Here is a 15270-nt window from a genome sequence, read left to right on the forward strand (position 1 = left end):
GCCTACCTGAGCATTGTTTCTGACCATGTCCATCCCTTTATGGCCACCATGTACCCATCCTCTGATGGCTACTTCCAGCAGGATAATGCACCATGTCACAAAGCTCGAATCATTTCAAATTGGTTTCTTGAACATGACAATGAGTTCACTGTACTAAAATGGCCCCCACAGTCACCAGATCTCAACCCAATAGAGCATCTTTGGGATGTGGTGGAACGGGAGCTTCGTGCCCTGGATGTGCATCCCACAAATCTCCAGCAACTGCAAGATGCTATCCTATCAATATGGGCCAACATTTCTAAAGAATGCTTTCAGCACCTTGTTGAATCAATGCCACGTAGAATTAAGGCAGTTCTGAAGGCGAAAGGGGGTCAAACACAGTATTAGTATGGTGTTCCTAATAATCCTTTAGGTGAATGAATATCAGCAATTACCTTATTTGGTCAATTAACAGAAGTCGTCATTTAGCCTCCTGTTCCAAAATCTAATGATAGTCTTGTTTATGAATAATGCACATGTGAATTTTAATTAAATGTTATGCAAGATTGGTGCTAATTTACATTGAGAAACTTCATTATCCTTATATTTGCTATATAGCATTAGATATAAAACTGAATTACAGAAATGACCTTCATATCTTTTGCTATTTATGCAAGTAAAAAACACACATTTCAGATTTTCAAGCAAGACTTTTGCAAACACTGTAATAATCCACTGAGATTTTGGCACGATTTCGCCATCCAGTCAGTCTGGGATTTCGGGAAGAGACTGAAGCGACTGACTTCCACAGAAGAACTGGGAAAACTTCTCCAGGGTGGAAAGGAACGATCTATTGAACAGCAATATTACTATGATGATGCCAGATTCATTATGATTTGTATTATTCCAGTATCTGAGATCAGAGATCATGGTAACTGTAAATGATCAGTCCTGATCCTGATCCCGAGTCCACTCCTGGTGTTCTCCTCAGCTGATCGGAGATGTGTGAAATGAAAGCATGTCTGGAGCTGGTGGAGGAACATTAATGAAAGCATGATTCACTCTTTTGTGTCCTGTGACGACAGCTGATCTTATCTTACTCACGCTCAACTGCTCACACGCGATGCTGTCATTAACACACACACACACACACACACACACCAGAGCCTGTTCACAGTCACTTCAGGAGAACATGTTGATATTGGACAGGTGAAGACACACTTGCAATGTTGCGGCCCATTTTAACACACTATACAGAGCAGGCAATATATGTTGTGCATCCTCATTAGACATATTAAAAATACATTTTACATTGTGCTGACATTCAGAATCATGTGATATTGCTTATAGTTAGGCTCTACTAAAGAAATATACATGTTGAGTTCCTACTCTATATTAGATGTCTGTGAATAAAACGTTAGTTAACTTATTGTGTTCATGTTGTAGGCTACTGCGAAACAGAAGTGTGTCTGCTATTGAGCTGAGATACGGGTGAGGTTAGGGACAGGGTTGGTGATGCTAGGGTAGGTTAATTATAGATGAAATTAAAGAAAAAATAATTAACATTGTTATTACATTCAGGGATTTAAGTAGCCTACAACATTAAAAAAAATAAAGCATCAAATGATTAATTTAAATGTTTGTACAAAGACAATTAATAGAGAACTCAGACTAACTGTACATTTCCCATGGTTCTGAGTGTGTGTGTGTGAGAGAGAGAGAGAGAGAGAGAGAGAGAGAGAGAGAGAGAGAGAGAGAGAGAGAGAGAGAGAGAGAGAGAGAGAGCGTGTGTGTGATATGGGACTGAGCGGAGCTTCAGTCTGCCGCTGGCAGTCTCACTGTGAATGTGTGTGTGTGTGAGTGAGAGAGAGAGAGAGAGAGAGAGAGTGTGTGTGTGTGTGTGTGTGTGTGTGTGTGTGTGCGTCCGCGCGCTTCTCTTACTCTTGACACATCACAGCGAAACACAAGATTTCCTCCGGAACTTCATCCGAGTCTCTCGGTTTAACATCAGGACGTCGTTGGCAAGTGTGAAGAAGATCTTCGCTGGATGATGTGGAGGTGTGTGTGTGTGTGTGTGGCACGTGGGTCGACAGCCTCATTGAAGGGCAGAAAGCGCATGAGTTTCTCTGGATTGTGTGGATGTGTATGGACTCCTTCAGTCCGCTTGGATGCTAAAGCCTCTGGGAACGTGAACATGAATCCTGTATCTCTGGGATTCTGGCGTGTTTGGATATGACTTCTGGAATAACTTAACATGTGGAATAATATACTTTAAAGGATGAAGGATTGACAGAAGGAAGAGAAGAAGCACAAACTCCTCAGCAGAAACTGGTAAGTAAGTTACCGTGAGATAACGTTTAATATGCTAACAGCTTCATCAATAACAGCAGCCTAACAGATATGACCAGAACACAACGCGCTATTCATCAGAGTATACGTTAATAATCCATACACAATTCACATGTTAACCATTCTCTAGTATAATGCCTATTATGCTACAGTTGGTGTCTTCGCTTGTTTGCCTGTCAATCATAGTTATTATGACGTAATTACGTCCGTTTATTTAGGTGTTTTGTTTATTTATGTTTTGTTAACACATATTTTTATTGTTCGGTTCATTGCTTTTAATATAGCGCAGTATTTCCAGCACTGATGTGTGTTAAACATGACTCGGTCTGGTTAGCAAAACTTCAAAACCAAGAGGCGTACAACCCTAACCAGAACTAGCACCATGGTAAAGGGAAGATATTAACGTGGTACTTTAACTGGGTTATGTATTTAAGGCTTCATGTGCCACAGTGTTGATCTGGTAGCTTGGTTCCCATGTCTTCAGCTGACACTGACAGCTCTCATCACACTGATACTGAAGTTCATAATCTCACAGCTCAAGTTATTGAAGTAGATTTACTAGTTTCAGTTTGCTCGACTCTTATGAACACAGAGTGATCATTAGTGGTGAGACCCCTCAGCATAGTGATACTCCTGACTCGGGTTGATGACGGCGTCTCCTCTTTATTATTCTAAGTGTGTGTGTGTGTGTGTGTGTGTGTGAGAGAGTAGATTTAGCTAGTGGACAGTGGGCGCTGGGTGTGTTTTAAAGGACTCGCCCCTCTTCCCGAGCAGAATTCCTCTATTGTTGAGCCGGGACAGAGATCCACTATAAGCCTCTCTCTCTCTCAAACAAGTCCTCCTTTCTGCTCTGAGAGGAACCCGATGTCCAGCAGAAGCGGCTCTCCGTCCCTGAAGAGGCTGAAGTGTCAGTGAAGCTGAAACACTCTCCTCTCCTCTCCTCTCCTCTCCTCTCCTCTCCTCTCCTCTCCTCTCCTCAAGTGTTTAATGTAATGTGACAAAAACACACGCAAACCTCACCCAAATGTTTAATGCCTCAGTTGTCATCATCTGTGTGCATTAGTGTATATCCGGCTGGCCACTGTCATTAGCCGGAGAAGCTGCGTGTTTAAAGCTAGCGGCGCGATTGCTCTCTCAACATCGATGTGTTCATGCAGCCGACAGAGACATAGCCTAAATCAGAAACGCATTCAGTTCAGTTCTTGTTTATCACTACAATACATAACGTTAGATAATTGTATATATTGTACATATTGATAATGCTAATCATCAAGTGTGCTAAAATAAGTGAGAGACTGCATATGTACTACAGGCCTACAGTTCTGTGCTCTTAATGCTCTGGCCTCTAAACATGGCCGTCTTTAAGAGCTCATGAACAGGTCTGAGTGTGTGTGTGTGAGGAGTGTGTGCCTGAGCTCATGAACAAGTCTGAGTGTGTGTGAGGAGTGTGTGCCTGAGCTCATGAACAGGTCTGAGTGTGTGTGTGTGTGAGGAGTGTGTGCCTGGAGCAGGTGTTTACTCTGCTGTAATATAACACACACCTGTGGTAAACCGCAAGAGAAGCGTACATGAGTGTGTGTGTGTGCTGCGTCTGGCAGGAACTCAACGCTTGTGTTCAGTTAAATTGACCACACTTTCTTTTGTAAACCACAAGTTACATTCCAGTGTGTGTGTGTGTGTGTGTGTGTGTGTGTGTGTGCCGTTAACCCAGGTGTTGTGGAGGTGGCCGATGATGAACACACCATCAGCTTCAGTAGTGTTATCCTCCTCAAACTGTGTGTGTGTGTGTGTGTGTGTGTGTGTGTGTGTGCGCCATTAACCCAGGTGTAGTGGAGGTGGCCGATGATAAACACATCCTCCTCACACTGTTCTCGAGGCACGACAGGAGCTGAACACGACCTTAAGACGGACCGACTTCTGCACGTGTGTGTGTGTGTGTGTGTGTGTGTGTGTGTGTGTGTGTGTGTGTGTGTGTGTCTGCTGTGATCTGCTGCGTCACTGTCCTGTAATCACTGTAAAGCTGTGTTGATAACAAGCGCTTCAGTCAAACCAGAAGTTAATCAGACATTTATTTTCAAAATAAAGTAAACTGTGAGATATTATACCCAAACACTCTTCATCCAGAGACTACCAGTGACATTTATAAACATTTGGGACCAGAAATGATTGGGACACTTTGAGCTGATCATGTTTTGCTGAAGTGTGTTTTCTTTAATTGCTAATGCTCTTTTCACACACAGACTGAACACAATGAAGCATTGCTTGGTGATTGGTTGAGCTAAACTGGTATTTTCTAATTGTGTAGTTAAATTTAACAGCTGACAGATATTCAACATAATTCATGTGTGAGACAGTCTAACAGAAGGACGGACAAAACCAGTCAAATATCCACTGAGTTCTGCTCATATTTTATCACCATTCTCTACACTATAGCGAATAAACTGAGATGATGTGAGAAATGTCTGATGTGTGTGTGTGTGACTGTACATAAAGTGTCTGAATACATGTGTGTGTGTGTGACTGTACATAAAGTGTCTGAATACATGTGTGTGTGTGTGACTGTACATAAAGTGTCTGAATACATGTGTGTGTGTGTGACTGTACATAAAGGTGACTTGACTTTGATATGCCATTTTACTAATAGAGATTGAGAGTGTTTTCTGGTTCTCTTCAATGCTTCACACGGGCACACAGAGGTCAGAGGTCAGAGGTGAGTTAGTGTGGTGATGAACTGAAGATGAACAGAGGTCAGAGGTGAGTTAGTGTAGTGATGAACTGAAGATGAACAGAGGTCAGAGGTCAGAGGTGAGTTAGTGTAGTGATGAACTGAAGATGAACAGAGGTCAGAGGTGAGTTAGTGTAGTGATGAACTGAAGATGAACAGGTCAGAGGTCAGAGGTGAGTTAGTGTAGTGATGAACTGAAGATGAACAGAGGCCAGAGGTCAGAGGTGAGTTAGTGTGGTGATGAACTGAAGATGAACAGGTCAGAGGTCAGAGGTGAGTTAGTGTAGTGATGAACTGAAGATAAACAGAGGCCAGAGGTCAGAGGTGAGTTAGTGTGGTGATGAACTGAAGATAAACAGAGGTCAGAGGTCAGAGGTGAGTTAGTGTAGTGATGAACTGAAGATGAACAGAGGCCAGAGGTCAGAGGTGAGTTAGTGTGGTGATGAACTGAAGATGAACAGGTCAGAGGTCAGAGGTGAGTTAGTGTGGTGATGAACTGAAGATGAACAGAGGTCAGAGGTGAGTTAGTGTGGTGATGAACTGAAGATAAACAGAGGCCAGAGGTCAGAGGTGAGTTAGTGTGGTGATGAACTGAAGATGAACAGAGGTCAGAGGTCAGAGGTGAGTTAGTGTAGTGATGAACTGAAGATAAACAGAGGTCAGAGGTCAGAGGTGAGTTAGTGTAGTGATGAACTGAAGATGGTCAGAGGTCAGAGGTGAGTTAGTGTGGTGATGAACTGAAGATAAACAGAGGTCAGAGGTCAGAGGTGAGTTAGTGTAGTGATGAACTGAAGATGAACAGAGGCCAGAGGTCAGAGGTGAGTTAGTGTGGTGATGAACTGAAGATGAACAGAGGTCAGAGGTGAGTTAGTGTGGTGATGAACTGAAGATGAACAGAGGCCAGAGGTCAGAGGTGAGTTAGTGTGGTGATGAACTGAAGATGAACAGAGGCCAGAGGTCAGAGGTGAGTTAGTGTGGTGATGAACTGAAGATAAACAGAGGTCAGAGGTCAGAGGTGAGTTAGTGTAGTGATGAACTGAAGATAAACAGAGGTCAGAGGTCAGAGGTGAGTTAGTGTGGTGATGAACTGAAGATGAACAGAGGTCAGAGGTGAGTTAGTGTGGTGATGAACTGAAGATAAACAGAGGTCAGAGGTCAGAGGTGAGTTAGTGTGGTGATGAACTGAAGATGAACAGAGGTCAGAGGTCAGAGGTGAGTTAGTGTAGTGATGAACTGAAGATAAACAGAGGTCAGAGGTCAGAGGTGAGTTAGTGTAGTGATGAACTGAAGATGGTCAGAGGTCAGAGGTGAGTTAGTGTGGTGATGAACTGAAGATGGTCAGAGGTCAGAGGTGAGTTAGTGTAGTGATGAACTGAAGATGAACAGAGGTCAGAGGTGAGTTAGTGTGGTGATGAACTGAAGATAAACAGAGGTCAGAGGTCAGAGGTGAGTTAGTGTGGTGATGAACTGAAGATGAACAGAGGTCAGAGGTCAGAGGTGAGTTAGTGTGGTGATGAACTGAAGATGAACAGAGGTCAGAGGTCAGAGGTGAGTTAGTGTAGTGATGAACTGAAGATGAACAGGTCAGAGGTGAGTTAGTGTGGTGATGAACTGAAGATGAACAGAGGTCAGAGGTCAGAGGTGAGTTAGTGTAGTGATGAACTGAAGATGAACAGGTCAGAGGTCAGAGGTGAGTTAGTGTGGTGATGAACTGAAGATGAACAGGTCAGAGGTGAGTTAGTGTAGTGATGAACTGAAGATGAACAGAGGTCAGAGGTGAGTTAGTGTAGTGATGAACTGAAGATGAACAGAGGTCAGAGGTCAGAGGTGAGTTAGTGTGGTGATGAACTGAAGATGAACAGGTCAGAGGTGAGTTAGTGTAGTGATGAACTGAAGATGAACAGAGGTCAGAGGTGAGTTAGTGTAGTGATGAACTGAAGATGAACAGAGGTCAGAGGTCAGAGGTGAGTTAGTGTGGTGATGAACTGAAGATGAACAGGTCAGAGGTGAGTTAGTGTAGTGATGAACTGAAGATGAACAGAGGTCAGAGGTCAGAGGTGAGTTAGTGTAGTGATGAACTGAAGATGAACAGAGGTCAGAGGTCAGAGGTGAGTTAGTGTAGTGATGAACTGAAGATGAACAGGTCAGAGGTCAGAGGTGAGTTAGTGTAGTGATGAACTGAAGATGAACAGAGGTCAGAGGTGAGTTAGTGTAGTGATGAACTGAAGATGAACAGGTCAGAGGTCAGAGGTGAGTTAGTGTAGTGATGAACTGAAGATGAACAGGTCAGAGGTGAGTTAGTGTAGTGATGAACTGAAGATGAACAGAGGTCAGAGGTCAGAGGTGAGTTAGTGTAGTGATGAACTGAAGATGAACAGAGGTCACAGGTGAGTTAGTGTGGTGATGAACTGAAGATGAACAGAGGTCAGAGGTCAGAGGTGAGTTAGTGTGGTGATGAACTGAAGATGAACAGGTCAGAGGTGAGTTAGTGTAGTGATGAACTGAAGATGAACAGAGGTCAGAGGTGAGTTAGTGTAGTGATGAACTGAAGATGAACAGAGGTCAGAGGTGAGTTAGTGTAGTGATGAACTGAAGATGAACAGAGGTCAGAGGTCAGAGGTGAGTTAGTGTGGTGATGAACTGAAGATGAACAGGTCAGAGGTGAGTTAGTGTAGTGATGAACTGAAGATGAACAGAGGTCAGAGGTGAGTTAGTGTAGTGATGAACTGAAGATGAACAGAGGTCAGAGGTCAGAGGTGAGTTAGTGTGGTGATGAACTGAAGATGGTCAGAGGTCAGAGGTGAGTTAGTGTAGTGATGAACTGAAGATGAACAGAGGTCAGAGGTCAGAGGTGAGTTAGTGTGGTGATGAACTGAAGATGAACAGAGGTCAGAGGTCAGAGGTGAGTTAGTGTAGTGATGAACTGAAGATGGTCAGAGGTCAGAGGTGAGTTAGTGTGGTGATGAACTGAAGATGAACAGAGGTCAGAGGTGAGTTAGTGTGGTGATGAACTGAAGATGGTCAGAGGTCAGAGATGAGTTAGTGTGGTGAACTGAAGATGAACAGAGGTCAGAGGTCAGAGGTGAGTTAGTGTAGTGATGAACTGAAGATGAACAGAGGTCAGAGGTGAGTTAGTGTGGTGATGAACTGAAGATGAACAGAGGTCAGAGGTCAGAGGTGAGTTAGTGTGGTGATGAACTGAAGATGAACAGAGGTCAGAGGTCAGAGGTGAGTTAGTGTAGTGATGAACTGAAGATGAACAGGTCAGAGGTCAGAGGTGAGTTAGTGTAGTGATGAACTGAAGATGAACAGAGGTCAGAGGTGAGTTAGTGTAGTGATGAACTGAAGATGAACAGAGGTCAGAGGTCAGAGGTGAGTTAGTGTAGTGATGAACTGAAGATGAACAGGTCAGAGGTCAGAGGTGAGTTAGTGTAGTGATGAACTGAAGATGAACAGAGGTCAGAGGTGAGTTAGTGTAGTGATGAACTGAAGATGAACAGGTCAGAGGTCAGAGGTGAGTTAGTGTGGTGATGAACTGAAGATGAACAGAGGTCAGAGGTGAGTTAGTGTAGTGATGAACTGAAGATGAACAGAGGTCAGAGGTCAGAGGTGAGTTAGTGTAGTGATGAACTGAAGATGAACAGGTCAGAGGTCAGAGGTGAGTTAGTGTAGTGATGAACTGAAGATGAACAGAGGTCAGAGGTGAGTTAGTGTAGTGATGAACTGAAGATGAACAGGTCAGAGGTCAGAGGTGAGTTAGTGTGGTGATGAACTGAAGATGAACAGAGGTCAGAGGTGAGTTAGTGTAGTGATGAACTGAAGATGAACAGAGGTCAGAGGTGAGTTAGTGTAGTGATGAACTGAAGATGAACAGAGGTCAGAGGTCAGAGGTGAGTTAGTGTAGTGATGAACTGAAGATGAACAGGTCAGAGGTCAGAGGTGAGTTAGTGTAGTGATGAACTGAAGATGAACAGAGGTCAGAGGTCAGAGGTGAGTTAGTTTGGTGATGAACTGAAGATGAACAGAGGTCAGAGGTGAGTTAGTGTAGTGATGAACTGAAGATAAACAGAGGTCAGAGGTGAGTTAGTGTGGTGATGAACTGAAGATGAACAGAGGTCAGAGGTGAGTTAGTGTGGTGATGAACTGAAGATGAACAGAGGTCAGAGGTCAGAGGTGAGTTAGTGTAGTGATGAACTGAAGATGAACAGGTCAGAGGTCAGAGGTGAGTTAGTGTAGTGATGAACTGAAGATGAACAGAGGTCAGAGGTGAGTTAGTGTAGTGATGAACTGAAGATGAACAGAGGTCAGAGGTCAGAAGTGAGTTAGTGTAGTGATGAACTGAAGATGGTCAGAGGTCAGAGGTGAGTTAGTGTGGTGATGAACTGAAGATGAACAGGTCAGAGGTCAGAGGTGAGTTAGTGTGGTGATGAACTGAAGATGAACAGAGGTCAGAGGTGAGTTAGTGTAGTGATGAACTGAAGATAAACAGAGGTCAGAGGTCAGAGGTGAGTTAGTGTAGTGATGAACTGAAGATGAACAGAGGTCAGAGGTGAGTTAGTGTAGTGATGAACTGAAGATGAACAGGTCAGAGGTCAGAGGTGAGTTAGTGTGGTGATGAACTGAAGATGAACAGAGGTCAGAGGTGAGTTAGTGTAGTGATGAACTGAAGATGAACAGAGGTCAGAGGTCAGAGGTGAGTTAGTGTAGTGATGAACTGAAGATGAACAGAGGTCAGAGGTGAGTTAGTGTAGTGATGAACTGAAGATGAACAGGTCAGAGGTCAGAGGTGAGTTAGTGTGGTGATGAACTGAAGATGGTCAGAGGTCAGAGGTGAGTTAGTGTAGTGATGAACTGAAGATGAACAGGTCAGAGGTCAGAGGTGAGTTAGTGTGGTGATGAACTGAAGATGAACAGAGGTCAGAGGTGAGTTAGTGTAGTGATGAACTGAAGATGAACAGAGGTCAGAGGTGAGTTAGTGTGGTGATGAACTGAAGATGAACAGAGGTCAGAGGTGAGTTAGTGTAGTGATGAACTGAAGATGGTCAGAGGTCAGAGGTGAGTTAGTGTGGTGATGAACTGAAGATGAACAGAGGTCAGAGGTGAGTTAGTGTGGTGATGAACTGAAGATGAACAGAGGTCAGAGGTGAGTTAGTGTGGTGATGAACTGAAGATGGTCAGAGGTCAGAGGTGAGTTAGTGTGGTGATGAACTGAAGATGAACAGAGGTCAGAGGTGAGTTGGTGTAGTGATGAACTGAAGATGAACAGAGGTCAGAGGTGAGTTAGTGTAGTGATGAACTGAAGATGGTCAGAGGTCAGAGGTGAGTTAGTGTGGTGATGAACTGAAGATGAACAGAGGTCAGAGGTGAGTTAGTGTAGTGATGAACTGAAGATGAACAGAGGTCAGAGGTGAGTTAGTGTAGTGATGAACTGAAGATGGTCAGAGGTCAGAGGTGAGTTAGTGTGGTGATGAACTGAAGATGAACAGAGGTCAGAGGTGAGTTAGTGTGGTGATGAACTGAAGATGAACAGAGGTCAGAGGTGAGTTAGTGTGGTGATGAACTGAAGATGGTCAGAGGTCAGAGGTGAGTTAGTGTGGTGATGAACTGAAGATGAACAGAGGTCAGAGGTGAGTTGGTGTAGTGATGAACTGAAGATGAACAGAGGTCAGAGGTGAGTTAGTGTAGTGATGAACTGAAGATGAACAGAGGTCAGAGGTCAGAGGTCAGAGTTGAGTTAGTGTAGTGATGAACTGAAGATGGTCAGAGGTCAGAGGTGAGTTAGTGTGGTGATGAACTGAAGATGAACAGAGGTCAGAGGTGAGTTAGTGTAGTGATGAACTGAAGATGAACAGAGGTCAGAGGTGAGTTAGTGTAGTGATGAACTGAAGATGAACAGGTCAGAGGTCAGAGGTGAGTTAGTGTGGTGATGAACTGAAGATGAACAGAGGTCAGAGGTGAGTTAGTGTAGTGATGAACTGAAGATGAACAGGTCAGAGGTCAGAGGTGAGTTAGTGTAGTGATGAACTGAAGATGAACAGAGGTCAGAGGTCAGAGGTGAGTTAGTGTGGTGGTGAACTGAAGATGAACAGAGGTCAGAGGTGAGTTAGTGTAGTGATGAACTGAAGATGAACAGAGGTCAGAGGTCAGAGGTGAGTTAGTGTAGTGATGAACTGAAGATGAACAGAGGTCAGAGGTGAGTTAGTGTGGTGATGAACTGAAGATAAACAGAGGTCAGAGGTCAGAGGTGAGTTAGTGTAGTGATGAACTGAAGATGAACAGAGGTCAGAGGTGAGTTAGTGTGGTGATGAACTGAAGATTAACAGAGGTCAGAGGTCAGAGGTGAGTTAGTGTGGTGATGAACTGAAGATGAACAGAGGTCAGAGGTCAGAGGTGAGTTAGTGTAGTGATGAACTGAAGATGAACAGGTCAGAGATCAGAGGTGAGTTAGTGTGGTGATGAACTGAAGATGAACAGAGGTCAGAGGTCAGAGGTGAGTTAGTGTAGTGATGAACTGAAGATGAACAGAGGTCAGAGGTCAGAGGTGAGTTAGTGTGGTGATGAACTGAAGATGAACAGAGGTCAGAGGTGAGTTAGTGTAGTGATGAACTGAAGATAAACAGAGGTCAGAGGTCAGAGGTGAGTTAGTGTGGTGATGAACTGAAGATGAACAGGTCAGAGGTCAGAGGTGAGTTAGTGTGGTGATGAACTGAAGATGAACAGAGGTCAGAGGTCAGAGGTGAGTTAGTGTAGTGATGAACTGAAGATGAACAGAGGTCAGAGGTGAGTTAGTGTAGTGATGAACTGAAGATAAACAGAGGTCAGAGGTCAGAGGTGAGTTAGTGTGGTGATGAACTGAAGATGAACAGAGGTCAGAGGTGAGTTAGTGTGGTGATGAACTGAAGATGAACAGAGGTCAGAGGTCAGAGGTGAGTTAGTGTAGTGATGAACTGAAGATGAACAGGTCAGAGGTCAGAGGTGAGTTAGTGTGGTGATGAACTGAAGATGAACAGAGGTCAGAGGTCAGAGGTGAGTTAGTGTAGTGATGAACTGAAGATGAACAGAGGTCAGAGGTCAGAGGTGAGTTAGTGTGGTGGTGAACTGAAGATGAACAGAGGTCAGAGGTCAGAGGTGAGTTAGTGTAGTGATGAACTGAAGATGAACAGAGGTCAGAGGTGAGTTAGTGTAGTGATGAACTGAAGATGAACAGAGGTCAGAGGTCAGAGGTGAGTTAGTGTGGTGATGAACTGAAGATGGTCAGAGGTCAGAGGTGAGTTAGTGTGGTGATGAACTGAAGATGAACAGAGGTCAGAGGTGAGTTAGTGTGGTGATGAACTGAAGATGAACAGAGGTCAGAGTTGAGTTAGTGTAGTGATGAACTGAAGATGAACAGAGGTCAGAGGTCAGAGGTGAGTTAGTGTAGTGATGAACTGAAGATGAACAGAGGTCAGAGGTCAGAGGTGAGTTAGTGTAGTGATGAACTGAAGATGAACAGGTCAGAGGTGAGTTAGTGTAGTGATGAACTGAAGATGAACAGAGGTCAGAGGTCAGAGGTGAGTTAGTGTGGTGATGAACTGAAGATGGTCAGAGGTCAGAGGTGAGTTAGTGTGGTGATGAACTGAAGATGAACAGAGGTCAGAGGTGAGTTAGTGTGGTGATGAACTGAAGATGAACAGAGGTCAGAGTTGAGTTAGTGTAGTGATGAACTGAAGATGAACAGAGGTCAGAGGTGAGTTAGTGTAGTGATGAACTGAAGATGAACAGAGGTCAGAGGTGAGTTAGTGTAGTGATGAACTGAAGATGAACAGAGGTCAGAGGTCAGAGGTGAGTTAGTGTGGTGATGAACTGAAGATGAACAGAGGTCAAAGGTGAGTTAGTGTGGTGATGAACTGAAGATGAACAGAGGTCAGAGGTGAGTTAGTGTAGTGATGAACTGAAGATAAACAGAGGTCAGAGGTCAGAGGTGAGTTAGTGTGGTGATGAACTGAAGATGAACAGGTCAGAGGTGAGTTAGTGTAGTGATGAACTGAAGATAAACAGAGGTCAGAGGTCAGAGGTGAGTTAGTGTGGTGATGAACTGAAGATGAACAGGTCAGAGGTGAGTTAGTGTGGTGATGAACTGAAGATGAACAGAGGTCAGAGGTCAGAGGTGAGTTAGTGTAGTGATGAACTGAAGATGAACAGAGGTCAAAGGTGAGTTAGTGTGGTGATGAACTGAAGATGAACAGAGGTCAGAGGTGAGTTAGTGTGGTGATGAACTGAAGATGAACAGAGGTCAGAGGTGAGTTAGTGTGGTGATGAACTGAAGATGAACAGGTCAGAGGTCAGAGGTGAGTTAGTGTAGTGATGAACTGAAGATGAACAGAGGTCAGAGGTGAGTTAGTGTGGTGATGAACTGAAGATGAACAGGTCAGAGGTCAGAGGTGAGTTAGTGTAGTGATGAACTGAAGATGAACAGAGGTCAGAGGTGAGTTAGTGTAGTGATGAACTGAAGATAAACAGAGGTCAGAGGTCAGAGGTGAGTTAGTGTGGTGATGAACTGAAGATGAACAGAGGTCAGAGGTGAGTTAGTGTAGTGATGAACTGAAGATGAACAGAGGTCAGAGGTCAGAGGTGAGTTAGTGTAGTGATGAACTGAAGATGGTCAGAGGTCAGAGGTCAGAGTTGAGTTAGTGTAGTGATGAACTGAAGATGGTCAGAGGTCAGAGGTGAGTTAGTGTGGTGATGAACTGAAGATGAACAGAGGTCAGAGGTGAGTTAGTGTAGTAATGAACTGAAGATGAACAGAGGTCAGAGGTGAGTTAGTGTAGTGATGAACTGAAGATGAACAGAGGTCAGAGGTCAGAGGTGAGTTAGTGTGGTGATGAACTGAAGATGAACAGAGGTCAGAGGTGAGTTAGTGTAGTGATGAACTGAAGATGGTCAGAGGTCAGAGGTGAGTTAGTGTGGTGATGAACTGAAGATGGTCAGAGGTCAGAGGTCAGAGGTGAGTTAGTGTGGTGATGAACTGAAGATGAACAGAGGTCAGAGGTGAGTTAGTGTAGTGATGAACTGAAGATGAACAGAGGTCAGAGGTCAGAGGTCAGAGGTGAGTTAGTGTAGTGATGAACTGAAGATGAACAGAGGTCAGAGGTGAGTTAGTGTGGTGATGAACTGAAGATGAACAGAGGTCAGAGGTCAGAGGTGAGTTAGTGTGGTGATGAACTGAAGATGAACAGAGGTCAGAGGTCAGAGGTGAGTTAGTGTAGTGATGAACTGAAGATGGTCAGAGGTCAGAGGTCAGGTGAGTTAGTGTAGTGATGAACTGAAGATGAACAGAGGTCAGAGGTGAGTTAGTGTAGTGATGAACTGAAGATGAACAGAGGTCAGAGGTGAGTTAGTGTAGTGATGAACTGAAGATAAACAGAGGTCAGAGGTCAGAGGTGAGTTAGTGTGGTGATGAACTGAAGATGAACAGAGGTCAGAGGTGAGTTAGTGTAGTGATGAACTGAAGATAAACAGAGGTCAGAGGTCAGAGGTGAGTTAGTGTAGTGATGAACTGAAGATGAACAGAGGTCAGAGGTGAGTTAGTGTAGTGATGAACTGAAGATGAACAGAGGTCAGAGGTCAGAGTTGAGTTAGTGTAGTGATGAACTGAAGATGGTCAGAGGTCAGAGGTGAGTTAGTGTGGTGATGAACTGAAGATGAACAGAGGTCAGAGGTCAGAGGTGAGTTAGTGTGGTGATGAACTGAAGATGAACAGAGGTCAGAGGTGAGTTAGTGTAGTGATGAACTGAAGATGGTCAGAGGTCAGAGGTGAGTTAGTGTAGTGATGAACTGAAGATGAACAGAGGTCAGAGGTCAGAGGTGAGTTAGTGTGGTGATGAACTGAAGATGAACAGGTCAGAGGTCAGAGGTGAGTTAGTGTAGTGATGAACTGAAGATGAACAGAGGTCAGAGGTGAGTTAGTGTAGTGATGAACTGAAGATAAACAGAGGTCAGAGGTCAGAGGTGAGTTAGTGTAGTGATGAACTGAAGATGAACAGAGGTCAGAGGTGAGTTAGTGTAGTGATGAACTGAAGATGAACAGAGGTCAGAGGTCAGAGTTGAGTTAGTGTAGTGATGAACTGAAGATGGTCAGAGGTCAGAGGTGAGTTAGTGTGGTGATGAACTGAAGATGAACAGAGGTCAGAGGTCAGAGGTGAGTTAGTGTGGTGATGAACTGAAGATGAACAGAGGTC

The 15270-nt window shown here is 44.2% G+C and overlaps 1 long non-coding RNA gene across 1 annotated transcript in view; it reads left to right on the forward strand.

Moving 5' to 3' along the window:
- Nucleotides 1–1782: 1782 nt before the first annotated feature.
- The window catches only part of LOC307159713, a 144690-nt gene continuing 131202 nt past the window's right edge, over nucleotides 1783–15270 (forward strand). The window contains exon 1 of the long non-coding RNA XR_013821432.1: nucleotides 1783–2310. This is a non-coding gene — a long non-coding RNA (uncharacterized lncRNA). The remainder of the gene's footprint in view (nucleotides 2311–15270) is intronic.

Source organism: Squalius cephalus (assembly GCF_949319135.1).
Source record: "Squalius cephalus genome assembly, chromosome: 1".
Taxonomy (NCBI): Eukaryota; Metazoa; Chordata; class Actinopteri; order Cypriniformes; family Leuciscidae; genus Squalius; species Squalius cephalus.